An 18,209-nucleotide genomic window follows, 5' to 3' on the forward strand; every position below is an offset into this window, starting at 1 on the left:
GCCGAGACCTGCTTGAAGTCTTTCAGTAATTTCATACCCAGAGTTAAAGCAGGTTCTGGACCGTATTCATTTTGAATCTGTCTTAGCACATCAGGTATTACCGCCATGGACGGAACACCATGTGTTTTTGTATAAATGGAACCAAAGACTGTGCCCCAAGTGTCACAGTCCTCCACATGTGGTGCGATCCCCATAGGAAGACATATAGTCAGAATTCTGTGTTTCTCAACAGGGGTAGTATCCGGAAATACTGCCTCTATTTGAGTTATTTTTTGTGCTAACCAGAATGGAATTTGTTCCCGTTTTATGGGTACTTTACCCAGACATGACTGTATGTTCTGTGGTGTAATTTTATTTGTGCTCCCCTGATGAGGGGTCAGCTGTGGAATGTTAATAGCTGGTTGGACTGTTGAAGTCCGCATTACATATTGGACTAATTGTCTATGTATTTTAATCAGTTGTTTTAGCTGTGCTAAAATTTCTGGTATCGACATTTTTTCGATGTCTGGATATGGTGTGTACAAAAGGGGGTGGTGATGGACGGAGCATCTGAATCAATCAAACACTCACACCCAGTCAAAAGATCTGGGTTTAATCCATCACCGTTCTTTAGCCCACTCTGCCACCCCAGTTCAGACATGGCTATATGCAAATCAGTCTGACCCTGTGCCTCATGGGAACAGTCCAGCCCGAACTGCCAAGCCATGTCTTCCCTGGACCGGAAACAAGCTTCCGAGGACCTGTTTCTGGCATTCCAGCCGTCTTCAGCCCGGCTTGCTTGAATCCAGTGTCAAAGTGAGCAAGGGACTCACGCCTGAGCATACCCTGCCACACTTATTGCGGCCAAAAGCGGTACAAAAGGGGGATGTGGTGTGTAGCTAGCTAGAACCGGCCACGTTGCTTCTGGTCTACCTAGTGGACCGAGCCTGGTGATGTGATTATTATGTTTTAGGGCACCTTTAAACCAGAGCAGGTGCTCTTGGTATTTTAATGGGATTTCCACCTCCTCGAAAGGAGTGTAGTCATCCGGAGGTTCTTCTATTTTGTAATAGTGGAACTCACGTGTGACAGCGTTTGCTGCTGGAAAATTTATCCATGAATAGAATACCTCTGTCTGCCGATATTCATGTGCCTCAATTACAAATATGACTGTACCACCTCTCGGTGTCAGTCCATTTTCTATAAGTTTGAGTGTTATAGTTTTTCTTATGTTGACCGGGATGAGTATTGCATCCGGGTCAGTCTGCAGGAGACTTGCGTCATCCGCTAGGAGTTGAGCTGCTATTCTAGCTGCCTCCCTTTCTTCTTCATTGTCTGACATTTTACTGACAGGAAGGTTTTTGTTGCAGATCACGTTTCAAGGAAACAAAGATTAGGTGCACAATATTTTGGAACACTGTATCCTTCAACGTTGAATAAACCAAAAACTATACATAGAAGTCTCCTCCTACTAAGTTTCGGCGGATTTTAACCTTTGACCCACTCCAGACGTCTTTGGAGTATTTCGGGAGAAAGGGTCTGTGTGAAAAAGCACGACTGAGTTACTCTAATGTCTTGCGTTAGATTTATCGCCTTACCAAACCGTTGGGCGCCATGTAGTGTAGTTCCTATATTCCCAATAGGCTCTGCGCATTGGAATAATATCTTCAGTAGTGTAGACGTAGGACAGAGGTTAACTTGGTCTTCTACTGACTATATTAGACTTAAGTTTTTTGCCATCTAGCTCAGAGTTCACTAGAAACTTTCTCGAATAAGCGAGGAGGAGTTGAACCTCCCTGGATAGACAAGAAGCGATTTAGTTTCTGACAACCATAGAACATGACAACTTTGCTCTCCCTGATTAAGAGTGTATCTCTAGAGTCATGTGAAAACAAAAGACAGCTATATCACTCAGTCAATAAGTGCGTACTTAGTTTCACCAGATTGCAGAGAAAAAGAGAGACGGGTGTTTTCAATAAAAGGTGTTATTTATTGAGCAGTCTCTTTCCTCATACAAGAGAAATGAATTGCTACAATTGCAATACTTATAGTTAAGTAAAGTGCATACAGTAAAAGCAGGATTATGAAATAATACTGTAAAAGCATGGATATGGTTTCTTAGCCATATGATACTTTAAAATGGCTAAAATAGATACATACATATATACATTGACTAATCGTACTCAACTTGCGCTTCTAACTACGCCTACCCCGGTGTACCTGACCTAAGCCTAATTCGTGGGAGGGAGTAAGTAAGTAGCAGTTTAAGTTAAGTTTGTTTTGCCAATAATCTGACTCAAGAATTCTCTGGAAGGGTTTAGTCAGTTCAGTACCTGGGTATTAGAAGGCAGGAGGGCTGGTATCTCTCTCTCAGGACTCGGTATCCCAGTCACCCGCAAGGGCAAGCTGGAAACGCCGGAGGCTGGATTTCTCGGCAAGAGAAAAGACAGCGTCTTTCTCAGTGCGTCAAAAGGGAGGGGCAGCGTCCGTGGGCTCTCGCATCAGCTGGGCTCTCGGGCAAGTAGTCGCTGCTCCAGATTCACCACCACAGTGTCTTTGCTTAAGGCAGCGTTGGTATATTTATACCTGAGAGGTGCTGGGTTTGACGTAAGGATGGACATTAGACGTCAATAAAGATGTCACTAAGAACTGGTCGTTCTTACAGTGCTTTACAGGAGTTCTCGGACAAAATCAAAACAATAGCAGGCGGGGATTTCCCAGGTTGCTGGAGGCTTGGATTTGTTTAAGACCTCGGTGTGCTTTCTAGGGGGCTGGAGGAATAGTGCTTGCTTAATGTGACAGCATGCGCTATGACTGAATTATGAGAAGGGTTTCTATGCCGTTTGTAGGGATATTATTGATTTATAACCGGACAAGGGCAAAGAATAGGAATATTGATTCAGGTACCAAGATAAACACACTACAAAAACAAATGCGAGAAGTATCTGTATTGCCAAACATGTATGGATACTAAAAGACTAGCGGCGTACACTATACCGACTCAAGGAGGAACTCGAAGCACAGGACCTAGAGTCCAGAACCCAAGAAGCGCAGGCGTCCCTATACCCCCATGCGGTATTACCAGCAGAATTCCGTGATGCAGGAGAGAGGGAAACATTCTTTTTAAGTAAGTATGCCACTGCCAGGAAATACGGCTTGGGGAGAACACTTACACGAATACTGCAAACACGTAGAATCCAGCTATGCATCTCTAGCCTCCGAACTGGAGAGGGCACCCTAATAACCACACGTTATTCAAAAAGAAATCATTGGAGGGGCGTGGCTGGACGAGCCTTCATGGCAGACGATTTCTAGTGCGCTTCGGCCCACAGTGACAAACATCTGCCATTATCTTCCTTAATCCCCCGCATCAGCGGACCAGAACACTTCCAAACATTAGCAAATAACTTACAGGAGAATATTTGTCGACGACGGTGCTGTAACCGTGAGAAATTTAGCCTATTGGCCCCAAGCACTCCACAGCGGGTGACGTGCAGGGACTCCTCCCTGATGTGATGGCCTGGTCCGGGAAGAGTTGCGCTCGGCACCCGACGACGAGCTCACCGCCAGAGGGGTGGCCAAGGCCCTGGTGAATCTGTGGACTGGGGACACCAAGAGGGTGCGCCGTGGGCAAAACAGACAGCCCTGTATCACCTACGAGAAACGGACACCGCAGCCTACGGATGAGGTGATCCCCCCAGTCCGCCTGACCACGGAAACTGGGTGCGGCGCTACTCCCTGTAAGGAGGTCAAATATAAACAGCCAGCCGATTATCAACCGAAGGACCCCCTGAAGTCAGAAACGTCATAGCTGCAGACAATAGAACCTACCAGCCATGTGAGCTCCAGAACTGGCCGCATTGTGGGGGGCGGCCAATAAGGCCTGTGCAGAGTGAGTACAACTCCGAGGGATGAGTTCCTCGCCGGGGAACCTGTGATGACCCTGGGGTTTGAGCGGACTAGAGAGGCTGTCCCTGACCCTGTGAGTGTGAGACGGGCGCCCCCATGCCCATCGGGGGAATACTGACATAGGGGCCTTGGGGTGAGGTGAAGGCCTGGAGTTTGCCTTGCCGTGTCACCTATAGTGTAGAGGTGCTTCCCAGCCACCGGCATCCAGGCATTGAGCACAACAAGTGCAGGGATCGGAGGCGGCCCTGCACTCCCAATGGTAAACTGGCAGCGGCCCACACACAGCCATCATTTGGCGGGTGTTACAGGTAGGCCCAAGGTACGTGAGATCGGCACGCAAGGCCTTGATTTCTGAGGTCCCTCTTGTCGGATCTCATTTACTTGAACTGACGGCCGGGCCTATAGCAGCGACTGACATGCTCACCCGCGGGGCGAAGGAGCCACCAGCTAACTGCTTTACTATTCATACAGCTGGGGCCATTGAGTAGTTCGGGCTGCCCCCGCTCCCAAACTGAGGTGCCCGTGCCCTGCACGAGAGCTTTCCACCGTGGGCCCCTCCTCCATCTTGCCTACCCACCTTGCCGGAATCAACGGCCTATTTTGCGCTGTGTCACGTGCAGGGCCCGGGCCAGAGCATCATGAATAACACCCTTGCTTGCGGTCCCGTTACTTGCAAAGATACACCCTGTTGAAGACATGGAGGGGACAAGTAGATAAAATACCTGAGAAGAGTGGGGGAGACGCTGGGAGTTGATGGTCCGGCTGGTGAGATCCTCTTATAGGGTCCGCTTGCGGCCAGTCCATGGGGGGCAGAAGCGGCCGTTGTAGTCCTGGGGCGGCTGGGTGCCCAGGGCAGGCAGAGACCGTGAGGTCTGGCTCTCAGGGCCCTCTCCCTCCAAATAAATCCCACCCAGTGACCGATACCCGGTGAAGCTGAGCGTTAGCTGCAGGGGCCTACCCCCATTGTCAATATGATGAAAGACAAGGTGTCAGCCTCCTCTACGAATCAGAGCACCCTTGATCAGTATGCGACTGCCATTACTGGAGCAACTGGTGAGTCGGACAGGGGAGGCCCAGTTCCAGGTAATGCTGCCTTACTAATGTCAAGATTCGGTACCTGAGCTGGGAGTCCACAGAAGCCAAATGTCTGAAGCCCTTCTAGCAGAGAATTTCCCAACTCCCCACACCTCTAAGCCAGACTCTCTCTGATCTCAGAAGCACGGGGGAAAGGGGAATGGGAGAGCAGAGAGACTGCCACACAGGTGTCTTCGTGAGCCTCAATTTTTGGATCTCTGCACCTGAAAATACCAAGCAGAAAATTACTAACGTTCACTACTTTCTTATACCCACTGTTCTTGACCTCCCACTATTCTCTGTACCTGACTATTGTGTGGAATTAGCTTCTCTCTTTTGTCTTTTCTTCATACTTGTTAGTTGTCAAAAATTAACTGTCTCTTCTTTTATTTCAGGAGAATCTACTGGATTCTGTCTGCAAAGTTCTTCCGTCGGTAAGTATAAGTATATAAATATATATTTATATCTACATATCGTTCTTTAACTGTAGTAATCTAAAGCTTTGCTGAAGTCTTGTCTATTTATCCTTGCTGCATAGACTGTATTCTGAGAGGATAACAATGATGTCTTGTCTCTTTTCAACAATTGCTTTGGACTCGGAAAAGGAAAGGAAAAGGAGCAACCATACGTTGTTCAGTCACAAGGTGTTGTACAGAAGCCCTGCAAAATTCTAGTGCTGCTCTGGAAAGCTGACTCCTTATGAGCCCCAAAATACGTCTCTATAATTGCCCTAGGAGACGTCTTAAAATAATATCAAAAGAATACCTTAAGTCTTCTGGGAGTATTAGGAAGTACAAAATTACCACACTAGACGTACGTGACTGCTTCGAAAAGAAATAAGAAGTCTCCTCCGGTGAATTCTCCAAAAGGGGCTGCTTCGAAAAGACAAATAACGAGAATGCAAATTCTCGTTTTCAGGAAATTCAAAGTTCAACTGTGCGCTAACTGGAGACACGTCTCCACAGCGTGGTACTACAGTTGAAGTGCATCGCAACACAGGTGCGAACGCACAAAGTCAAGCGGCTGAGAAAAAACAACTAGAACGCTAGCCCTACACTAGCGTAGTAATGGAAGGCGAACTCATTTAACATGGAGGAATCAGTAAAGGGGCGAGCGACGAACAAAGCGCTTAGCCACCAACTGACTCCACGTGAAAGAGGAATCTGGGAGAGAATAGCAACAGCGAACATTATGGGTAGGGCTGGAAACCTGAAAACAGGATCTATTTAGTGTAGACCTGACAACTAGCAGCGATCACACAATCCTGTTAAGTTTCATTTCTCCGTCCAGGCCTCCACAAGACAGTAGATCATATCACTGAAGCCGAGACCCGAGTTTCGGTCATGGAAGACACAGTAGCAACACTACAGCAGAAAGTTAATTGCCTCATTTTCATTACCCAAGAACTCGCCACACGATTGGACGATGCGGAGGGCTACGCAAGACGAAACAACCTACGCCTTGTGGGATTCCCTGAGGGTTGCGAGGAACCTCAACTGCAGAATTCCTAAAACAGTGATTGCGCTAACTCATACGCTCTCCTCATGTTTTGTCATGGAACATGCCCATAGAGCCGTGGCAAAGAAGCCCTCCACCCCTGGGGCGCCCACCCCCCCAGGTCTTTGCCAAACTGCTAAATTACATGGAAGAGGTGTTGCGCCGCTGCCAGGGCGACTGACTTCGGAATCTGGGGATCACAGTTCGATCCCCGGCACTGGCGACAGATTAGCCCAGCACCATATGACTCTGGGCAATAGCTTGCTTAATCTTCCCGATGGCCCCCAGCGCCTAGAGACCCTTACGGGTGATTGTGCGCTCTACAAATGTGGATTATTATTATTATTATTATGGACAGGGATGCTGTCCACACAGATGATCTCGTATATGAATCACAGAACATTATGATCTTCCTAGATTACACACGCCTTGTCCAACAGCAGCGTTGATTCTTTGTGGCCGCCATGCTCAAACTGAGAGAGCTCAATGTTGTGTACGTGATGTTGTACCCTGCACGTGTGCAGGTAATATATAAATCCAAAACCCTGTTCTTTGATACCGCAGAAGAGATATTCAAATGGACCAATAAGACTACCCACCTCAAGCCAAATACTCCATCACCACTGAAATCAGACTCTTCCCAAAGTAGCAAGCCAAATCGTCCGAACAAACAGTCATCGAATCGGAGACATCGATCGAGGTACAACTAGTGTTCTCAGGCACAAGGAGAAGACTCATAATCAAAATGCCTGGGCTTTTCTCTTTCCTCCTCCTTCTTCTGCTCTTTTCTTCTCTTCTGCTTTTATTCCTGAGCTTGAAATTATGAATGTGGCCTCGTAGTCCCAGGACCTGGTTCACATGTGGGGGACTAAACGCCACGGTTGGTCCTCATAAACCCCACCCGCATGCTCTAAGGAAAGATGGATGAGGGGGGTTGGGATTTCTGGGCTCCTTTGGGTGCGGCCTCCTGGACCCCCCGTTGAGGTCCCGGGATAGCCTACACCACGACAGATGCTTTAAGTTCTTCTAGGTATTGGGGTGGGGGAGGGGGAGAGGGATATTCAATTTAGTCAGGCAATGTTTTATACTGTTATGGCACAGACACAAGAGCTCATCTGATATCCTGCACCTTGCCCACATATGGAACCATCCCGAATAAATAGCCAATGACAGACACACAGATTGCTCATCCCGGTGGGATCCACATTATGACTTGGAATGCGCAGGGGGTGTTGGATAAAATCAAATGGAGAGCGGTTCTAAAACAAGCCAAGAGACTAGACATAGATGTGTTGCTGGAAACTCACATGATGGGGAATAGAGCCCCTTGCCTTTTCTCAGTAACACACAGGTCCCTATCCCAACTAGATTACATGTTACTCCCACTCTCTTACATTCACACAGTCATGGTGGCTACCATTCTCCCATGGGGACTCTCCGATCATTCCCCAATGACACTCAAAATGCACATAGGACCCCAAGGTATACAGAAACCCTTCATGCCATCATAGATTATTTTGCGATTAATGCAGATTCTACCCCCTCTGGTGTGACTGTATGAGAGACCTTTAAGCCCACCATACACGGGGTCGGCATTAGCTTCTGTGCCAGGGCGAGACACAGATGCCTCGCACAAATTGTAGATTTGGAGTCTCGTCAGCGGGTTCTTGAGGACGAGATACGGGCAAGAGGTGGAGACTAGGCACGTTGCCGTCTCCTCTTCTCCCAATAACAAATAAGTCAATTACTTACAAATGAAACCCAACAGGTGTGGCAGGCGATCCAGCACATGATATATCAATTGGGTGATAAATCGAGCAAGACATTAAACCCCCTATGTCAGGTAGCCCAGTCGCAGACCTCAATACCGGTACTTCGGGGAGCAGTCGGCACCCTATGCACAAACCCACAGGCTGTCGCCCAAGCGTTTGCAGCCTACTACACCAACTTGAACATGAAAAGGGAACTCTTATACCCTGATCTAATTAGAGAATTCCTGAGGGACATACCGCCGAAACCGGTTCTGAATAGTGTACGCGGTCAATTAGACACCCCACTCACAATAGAAGAACTCACCACCGCTCTCCCTAGCATGCGTCCTGGCCGGGCCCTGGGCCCAAACAGGTTTCCAAGTGAATTCCTTAGAGGACATATCTCCCAGGTAGTCCCTCTCTTGCTTAGGGCTATTCAGGAAACCCTCGAACAGGGGATTCTCCCGTCTGACTGGCGCCACCCCGAAATAGTGGTCTTCCTCAAACCAGGGTACCCCCAGAAGATCCTTCCTCATATCGCCCCATCTCATTAAATATAGAAATCAAGCTCCTGGGCAAGATCCTTGTAAATCGCCTCCTTCCATGCATATCGGAACTTGTCCACCCAGATCAGTCTGGCTTTATGCCACAGCGGTCCACGTGCCATAACATCAGGTGACTTCACAATGCCCTGGCCATGGTGCCCAAGCTATGGCGACCTGCAACGATCCTACTCGCAGACATCGATAAAGCATTTGACTTGTTTGATTGAGAGTACTAATTCCTCCTATTACAAGCCCTCAACTTTGGCTCAAAATTATTGTCCTACATTTGCCTCCGATACACAGACGTCTCTGCCTCGTGTGTGTGGACGGAGCAGTGTCGACTTCTTTTCCCATTAGCAGGGGCACGAGACAGGGTGCCCCTATCCCCGCTCCTCTTCGCACTTGCGATAGAACCATTGGCAACAAGGGTGTGGGGGGCTCCCCTGGTCCGCGGGGCTCCCCTGGTCCGTGGATTCAACTGGTCCAAGGAAGTGTACGACAGGATTGCTTTGTATGCAGACAGCGTTCTGTTCTTTTTCACGGATCCAAGGTTTATGGGCCCATGGATATTGCAAATCCTTAGAGTGTTTGGGGAAACATCTGGACTTTGCACAAACCCGACCAATTCCAGTTTGTGGAGATCAGGGAAGAGGCATGTGGGTGCCACAACTGACGCATGCATCCGGCAGCTTTAATTACCTGGGTATCTTTATATCACTCGATCAGACATTGTCTTGGACACACAACATAAATCCCTTATTACCCAGGATCTGAGATGAGGTACAGGCTTGGCACCTCCTTCCCTTATCCCTATACAGTAGGTCCGCTATCTTCAAGAAGGTCACACTACAGCAGATTCTATATCGTCTTCAAAATTATCCCTATAGTATCCCTCAGTCTTGGTGTACGCAAGTCAATGCTATCCTCACCAGCTTTTTATGGTGTGGCAGGCTGTATGGGTCGCATTAAGGATATGCACACAATCCACGGTCTGCGTCGGGATAGCAGCGGCAGACAGATTTGCTTACTATTTAGTTGCTTGGCTTGCTATATAGTTGCAGTAATTTGAGCCACCTACCCCCAGCTACGAAGGTGGTACTTCAATTGTGGCAGCGTGTAGTCCAGCAGATGGCCTGGGAAGGATGATTAACGCAGACGACCCCATTATGGTCGGGAACATACACCCGAAAGGTTGTGACATTGTCTGAGTTTCGTACATTTGACCCTATCAGTGCATCCACACTCGGAGATGTAATTAAAGGGACCGTACTTAAATCCTCTCAGCAATTACAGTAGGAGTTCCCTCTCCAGCGCAACCAATTCTGTAAATACTTACAATTGAGACATGCCTTGAACCCCCCACATCCCAACACTTACAGACCTCCCTGAGTTTCACCCATTAGAAGGACGATTATTAATTGGAGACCTAGGTGCATAGAAGATCAGAAAAATATATCAAACCACAGTCATGCACAACAACACCACACTAAGGACACTTCAAAAGACCTGGAAGGATGACATAACTGATCTCTCAGATGACGATTGGACCGGAGCATTGGCAGACCCCCGTGGTGCAGTCATGGCGTCTCGCTACTGTCTGATTCAGTTTGAATATATTAATTGAGCATATTATACCATGTATCGTCTCTGGGCCATGGGAACAATACCATCACCGGTGTGCCTAGGATGTAACCGAGAAACAAGCACCTTTATCCATACGGTTTGGAGTTGCAGTGCTCTCCAACCCTTCTGGCACAAGATAATGATATGTCTTGGACAGGTGACATCATAGCATCCCCCATTTGGTCCCAAACTGATTCTACTTCATTGCAAAGATGAGATCGGTGGCAATAGATAAAAACAACATCTTTTATTTCTCTGGCTTACACTTGCTAAACGGGAAATAGCCCAGCATTGGAAGGGGGCCACTCCACCTCCTTAGGGAAAGTGGAAAAAAGCTATGGATTGGTGTATTGGAACGAGCTAGCGGTGTTCCAGGCACATGGTTGCCTGCAAAAGCATGGGAAAATATGGAAACGGTGTGCAGAATATAGGCGTATAGATTTACCAGTGGTAGAGTCTCCAGAATCCCTCATAACACAGGAAATGCAATCTAATGGATGTAGCCTCCTTAAAACAGAGATGGTTAATTAGTTGGATATTATGCGTCAATGATTGGGTGGAGCGGTGTGAGGTTGGGGTGTCTAGTATGTGCACAGATTAATACTGGTTTACAGTTTGCTTTTCTTTTCTGTTTCATTCTTAACTGGTGCACAGTGAAATTTGAATGGAATAATATTGATGTATGGACCCTCGGGCCAATGCAGCACCATGTATAAAACCTGAATAAAAATGTGTTAAAAAAAGAAATCATTGCCTATTACACTGATCCTTACACAACCTGAGAATGGAAGGACACGTTACCTAGAGAAGATTGTGACGGTGTGGCTCAGCTCTGCACACCAGCAATTTCTGGAGGAACCCTTCACAAAAGAGGAAATTACCCAAGCAATTGATTCACTGGGGGGTGCGACCATTCCACGGTTAGATGGTTACACTGGGGTCTTTTATCAGACATACAAACAGCTGCTTGCACCACAGCTCTTCAAAGAATATAGGGAAGCCTTGAATAATGGTATACTGCCCCCTACACTACGAGAGGCGGTAATCATACTGCTTCCAAAACATGGCAAAGACCCACAGCTGTATGGATCGTATAGGCCACTCTCCCTATTGAATTTCAATTATAAGATAGTGGCCAAAATGATTGCTACCCTGCTTTCCCTCCTGCTTGACCAAATAATAGCTCCGGCGCAGATGGGTTTTGTCCCATACCGGTCAACGTCCCTGAACCTACGTACGCTATTTTCAGTACTGCACAGAATTACAGCCGTAATATCCGCCGTAGCAACGCTGTTGGATGCTGAAAAAGCAATTGACTCCTTTGAGTGGCCATTTCTGCAGGCCACACTGCGCACGATGGGTATGCCAAAGGGGTACATTGTGCTCATATGCCTTCTCTATTTTCAGCCCACCTAAGATTTTGGCTGAACCGGACTCTGACACCCACCTTTCCTTTAACGCGTGGCACACGACAGGGGTGCCCACTTTCCCCCTGTTATTCATTATCACCATCAACCCATTAGCATGACACCTGCAAGAGCGCCACCTACATAGGGGACTGCAATTTAAACCAGGCACATTCCTGAACACACTCTATGCGGATGACATCATCCTATACCTCCGACAACCCAGAGAAAACCTCAGCCCCGTGCTGGAAGAGGTAGAGTGCATCCGCTATGGCAGGATGTCAGAGCTACAAATTAATTGAAGTAAATCAGAAGCGTTCCCCTTAACAACGGCAACCAGCATAGTACAATGTGATTTCCCACTGGAATGGTGTGAGGGGTCAGTGAAATACCTCAGGATACATGTACATAGGGACCCGGAGGAGATAGTGAGACTGAACTGGGGACCCGCAATGGCAGAGCTAAACATGCAAGTAGAGCGGTGGCTCAACCTTCCTTTGTCGCTAGTCGGGTGAGTGGCTATCATTAAAATTGTAGTACTGCCTAAATTTTTTTACATGTTTCAAAACATTCCCATTCCGCTTACCAACGCATTTTTTAGCACGTTGCATACCACTCTCACTCGCCTGGTATAGGAGGGCAGACAGCCCAGAGTAGGCTGGGACACAATGACCCTGCCATACGACATGGGGGGTTCGGGGTCCTCAATCTCCAGGTATACTACCTGGCGGTGTAATGCAGTTTTGCACATCTCTGTTACCATCCAGATGCACGGATACCGTACACAAAACCAGAGGCTGACCTTGCTGACCTGACGCCCCTGGCAGTGCTGTTACCAAACGGCCTTCCCAGAGATCCCAAAGACATTCAAACGGTATCAACGACCAGCTGGGTCTGGAAAAGAATGGCCCAAATGGCTGGTTATCAACCGCTGTACTTATCCAATATCCCACTGATTGGCAACCCGTGGCTGCCCATTACGCAGGGAGCTCTGGTGCGCTGCACCCTCAATAAATACTTTCTTACCACTATGGGAGATCTTTTCCAGGGGGCATGTGTACTCAATGACAGAAGATGCCAGGTTTAGAGGGGCCCCATGCATGGATCAGTTTGTTCTGGGTAGAGTGCATGGTGCCCTGAGTTCCCAGATACAGTTTCCCACTGGAGCCAGATAGTTTTCCTCCAACAAAGCAAATCATCTCTGACTCAGGAGGGGAACACTTAATATCCAAGCTTTATAAGATCAGTTTAAACCTACTCCCCAGCAAGCACGCCAGGGTTAGGGTGGCATGGGAGCGGGACATTGGATGCCAAATTACTGACTCCCAGTGGAACAACTGTTGTGAACAGATCAAAAAAGTATCCCTTAGTCACAAACATAAGCTACTTCATTTCAAATTTCTCAGGCATGTGTAGGCTACACCAGACACACTGCACAAGATAGACCCAACATTGGCAACAACATGCCCCAAATACAACACGCCGGACGCAGACTTTGCACTAATGACATGGAATTTTACCAAGATCACGCATGTTGGAAGCTGGCTCTGTATATACTATACCAAAGTGAGGTATAGTGTGCACAGAGTCCAGTTGAACCCAAAGGTAGGCAGAGGTAAAGTTAGATAGCACCTCTCTCTCTTTTTGTGGTAGTGTGGTTGAGCAGTAAGGCAGTATCAGAGGACAGTGTTAAGCATTTGTTGTACACACTCAGTCAGCAAATTAATTCACACACTCAACGAGTGAACTTCAGACCAATTGTTCATGTATAAAAATATTCTTTTCGTTATTGTATTTTCTAGAACCAAGCAAACCTGGCACAGGTAAGCAATAAAAAAGTTATAGTAGTAATGCAGTTTTTAAACAGTTTGAATTGTAATTGCATATGCACTTTGTTTTGACTTACAGTATGGTTGCTGAGAAATGCAATACTTTGTAAATATAGTACATAGGCATGAATGGACTTTTCAGTAAAATACCAGGGAAGTTACTTTTTGGATTACTTTTCATACTCAGGGTAGTATACTTAGATACTACTCGGGGACATTTACTGTAAACAGGTAAGCAAAATCATTTTTGTGAAACAGTACAATTTTAAAGAATTTCTTTAGGTTTTAAAACTCCACACTTAGAAACTCTTCAAAGAAAAACAGTCAATGTTACTCAATGTAAGAAAATAGTGTTATCGGTTTGAAGGTAAGTATTTGGTAGTAGGAGTTGAGGTTCTGTGGGTAGACTCAGGGGTCCCCAGGGTCAAGGATACACTCTTGTTAGACCCTCAGCGGCACAAGGGCGGCCGGGTGCAGAGTGCTGAGGCCCTTATGTTATTCAACGGGGGATAGGAGGCCTGCAGTTGGTGGCTGCTGACGAGCAAGCCACTTGGTTGTGGGAACAAAGGTCCTGGACTTTAGTTCAGGGAAATGGGGAAACAAAGTAGCCCCAAAGGTGCACCCTCAGCGGCACTAGGACGACTGAGTGCCGGGTGCTGCTTCGACTTCGGGCGCCCTGTTGTTTGCAATGCAGGCTTGCGGATGAAGGTCTTCTGCGTGCAACCACCACTTCGAGAGGTAAGTTAGGAAGTTGGGGGTTGGTTAGGCACTGTCCGTTTGGCCACCCAAGGCCGTGGGGCATCGGTGCAATGGTGCGTTTTGAGGTTGGATCCTCTTACCAGCTCCTGGTCGCAGTTGGGGGACCTTCAGGATTTAGGCTGCAGGTGTTGGCTGGACGCTTGAGGCAGGTCAGGGGTTACCTGATCTCTGGTCAGGATCACCGGGGGACCTCCTCATGGTGTTGGCCCACTTGAGCTCGGGCCGTGGACGGCGGGTGGAGAGTGGTGCGGATTCACGGTTTCTGGCTGGGACGAGAGGTTGCAGATGAACAAATCCGGTGCCCACAGGAGACAAAGTCTTTGTGGTTGAAGGCAGGAAGGTCCTCTGGGGTTTTCAAGGTTGCTGGCTACAGGACACACCAGGATTTTGCAGGAGCAGGTTCGAGGTGGAGACAGGCCTATAGGGCTGGGGCCAAGTCAGTGGGCGTCTTCCTCTTGTTAGCTTCGGCAATGCTGTTCGGTCCTTCTTCTTTTCTTGTTGCAGGTTCTTGTCTGAGGAAGCAAGGTTCAGGGGTGTCCCTAAATACTAGATTTAGGGGTGTTATTGGTAGGCAAAAGGTAGGGACCAATGTCTCTCTTCCCGGGGGTGGATATACCCCCCCCATCTGCAATATGGCGGGGACTAAGAGTTGTGCTTCACCTCACCTCCCCCACTTGATTGGTGGAGTTGGCAGAGGTGGGCCCATCAACTTCTCAGTTTTCAGTGTGGCCGTTATGGTACTGTGGAGTTCGTAATGACATACTCCCTGCACCATATACTCTTAATGCCAGCACTGCACTTACAATGTCTAAGAATGAGCTTAGACACTATAGGGGCACTGGGCTCATGAACCTGTACCCTCACCACTGGTATAGCGCACCAAGCTAGAGGGGTGACTGATCTATGCCAGGGCAGTGGGTTGTAGGCATGGGACACAGAGATGTGTGCCATGTCGACTCTTCACTTTGTTCTGCTCCAAAACAAGCAGCCTGCAAAGGCAGTGTGTGGGTGTGAAAGTACAGGACCTCTAAGGGTGGAAATATAAGTGCTGCAGCCCTTAAAGGCCTTCTCTAGTCCCAGTGCCCTGGGTACCTGTGGCACCATTTACCAGGGGCTGACCTGTGGCCTGAGATGCCAATTGGATTTAGGCTTCAATGTAGTTTTAGGGAAAGAACACAGGCCCAGGGTGCCTGATTAGCAGGTGCCTAAGGGACAGTCAGTCAAAGCACATCAGCAATTCAGCAAAAAGTGGGGGCAACCATGCAGAAAGAGGGCACTTTCTTACAACGCACAACTGGGGGGAAATATTCACAGCTCTATCGCAAATGGTCCACAGCATCATTACACCAACACCAGAAATGGCACTAATGGGCGATGTAAATGAAATTTCCAAAACTATATGTCGATTTGCAGTGATTGCCCTCCTTCTAGCAAAGCAGGAGTGTTAGATTCGGGGTTCTCTAGTTGGCAGAGGTAGGTACCTTCCAGTGCCTCGCACACATACTCCACACCACTCTCTTGAGATTGGCAAGACAGTACCTGACTGTCTCTGTCACTCAACCCACACTCTTCTGGGTGGTCTTCACACTCACATACCAGGACTTCAACTTTGGGGGAACCCCTCTCCCTGTGCCTCTCATCTAGAGTCAGTAGAGTGTCAATCCCACCACTAGGACCATGAACCCCTGCATCAGTTTCCTAGTCCTCCTCAGGGACACTGCGCACTACTGGAGCCACCTCATGTCCTTGAACCTCGTGGTGTATGTTAACCCCCTCCTTCAAGTCAGGCGCCACATCTCTGGATGTATATACTGTTTCCTCAGCCCTAGATAACACAATTTTGCTACCACCCATATGCGCTGGATTCCCTTTCCAACTCTGCAAAGCTCAGTTCCTTAGCTACCCAAATTTCATCTTCTTGGGCGAACGCCCTTTAGGCCTCATCAAGCTTCTCGAGCTCCAAATCAAGCTCCCTCATTCTCAACTCATGCTCAAACTGCATCCTCCTTTCCTCTAGGGCCAATTTCCTAGTTTGCAATTCAACTTCTAACTGCCCACTTAACTTGAGCTTGGTCAGCTACATTTCATGCACCCTACACTCCTTCCTGTCCTCCAACTCCTCTGGAGACAGGCCTTTGGCAGAAACACTGCTACCTACTGGGGATGTTGCTCTCCAATGGCCTATCCAGCTGCTCATTCTCAACCCCATACTCATTCTCAGGGGTATTGCTTGCTTCGACCCAGGACCTTAGCGCCCTTTGGATCTCATCCTTCTTGATGAGACCAGTCATAGCAACTTTAAATTTTCTATTGAAGTGCTATATCAGTCTCACATTGTAGCATTCTAGCTTCTCCTCTTACCAATCAAAATCAACAGATGCTATGGATGCTGCTTTCTCCATGTTGGTTAAACTTGGCAGATCTTGGCTAAAATAGAAAATCCCATTAAAAACAATCCACCAAAAGTATGTGGTTGTGTTTTTGTCTGCACTCATTAGTAGTGATCACCAATCACTGTACATGAGTCACAAATGCAAGTCCAGAATCCTTACGGCTGACCACCAATGTTAGAGTTGGGGGTCTCTAGTTGGCAGAGGTAGGTACCTTTGTCCAAAAAGGGACCCTTGTGTCCAGTCAGGGTAAGTGGTTACACTCTTAAAATAACTCCTTCTCACCCCCTTAGTAGCTTGACACGCACAGACAGGCTTATCCCAGAGGCTGTGTGTAAAACATTTGTGAACACATACAGTAACCCAGTGGAAACACTACAGATGGACCCCACACCAGATGTATATTAAAAAAAAGTATTCTTTATATAGATTTAACACAAGACCGCAAACAACTAAAATCCACAATACTTACTTAAAAATGGTAGAATTAGCCTAGATTCTCTTCAGATGTAAAATGCGTCACTTTGAGTTCAATGTACCTTAGGATGCGTAACGCTATACAATGAAAGTGTTGCAGGGAAGGTGATGCGTCGGGTCCTTACACGCAAGAACGGTGATGCGTCGGGTCCCGACTGAAGCATAGGGGATGCGCCGGTTCTTCTCTGCGAGGGGAGGTGATGCGTCAGTTTCTTACTGCGTGTCCGTGGCGATGCGATGAAGATCCGGTGCAATGAACAGAAATGTCGTCTTCTCTTTGATGCGACACAATGCGTGCATGCTCGACGGCCGCGCGGCGACTCAACAATTCTTCTGAGCCGCGACAGGCCCTGCGACACGCGTCCCGGTGATACTGCGGCGTCTGATGCGACGTCAATCCTCTTCTCCGGCGATGTGAGGCGCTTTGGCACCGATGCGACACAATGTGTTCACGCCAGACGGGCGTGCGGCGACTCATCGGTTCTTCTGAGCCGCGGCAGGTCCTGCGACATGCTTCCCGGTGATGTGGCGGCATCTGATTCGACGTCAATCCTCTTCTCCGGTGATGCACGGCGCTTCGGCACCGATGCAATAGCTTCGACATGCTTTCCCAGCGATACGACGGCAGCGGCTGCGACACGCTTCTCTGATGATGCGCCGACGTCTAGTCCAACGTCGATCCTCTTCGCCGGCGACGCAAGGCGCTTCGTCGTTGTGAAGCAACAGCGGCAGTTCGGCGACACGCTTCTTCTCCTTAAGTCGTGCTACCAGCTCCATGCGACACGCAGTCCCTCAGAAAGCCCAGCACAACTACAGGCACTTCCAAAGAACTCTTGGGGAGCTGGTGGTTGAAGTCTGTTGTCCCTGAGACTTCAGCGAGAGGCATGCTCTATCTCAAGCCCTTGGAGATACTTCACAAGTTGAATGAAAGTAGCACAGAGTCTTTTCTCCTCTCTTTGGCAGTCAGGCA

The 18,209-nt window shown here is 48.1% G+C and overlaps 1 long non-coding RNA gene across 1 annotated transcript in view; it reads left to right on the forward strand.

Moving 5' to 3' along the window:
- LOC144785496 (uncharacterized) overlaps positions 1 to 18,209 on the forward strand; it is a 109,688-nt gene that overhangs the window by 78,549 nt on the left and 12,930 nt on the right. The window contains exons 4-5 of the long non-coding RNA XR_013601927.1: positions 5,358 to 5,396; positions 13,587 to 13,607. This is a non-coding gene — a long non-coding RNA (uncharacterized LOC144785496). The remainder of the gene's footprint in view (positions 1 to 5,357; positions 5,397 to 13,586; positions 13,608 to 18,209) is intronic.

Source organism: Lissotriton helveticus, chromosome 10 (genome assembly GCF_964261635.1).
Source record: "Lissotriton helveticus chromosome 10, aLisHel1.1, whole genome shotgun sequence".
Classification (NCBI taxonomy): Eukaryota; Metazoa; Chordata; class Amphibia; order Caudata; family Salamandridae; genus Lissotriton; species Lissotriton helveticus.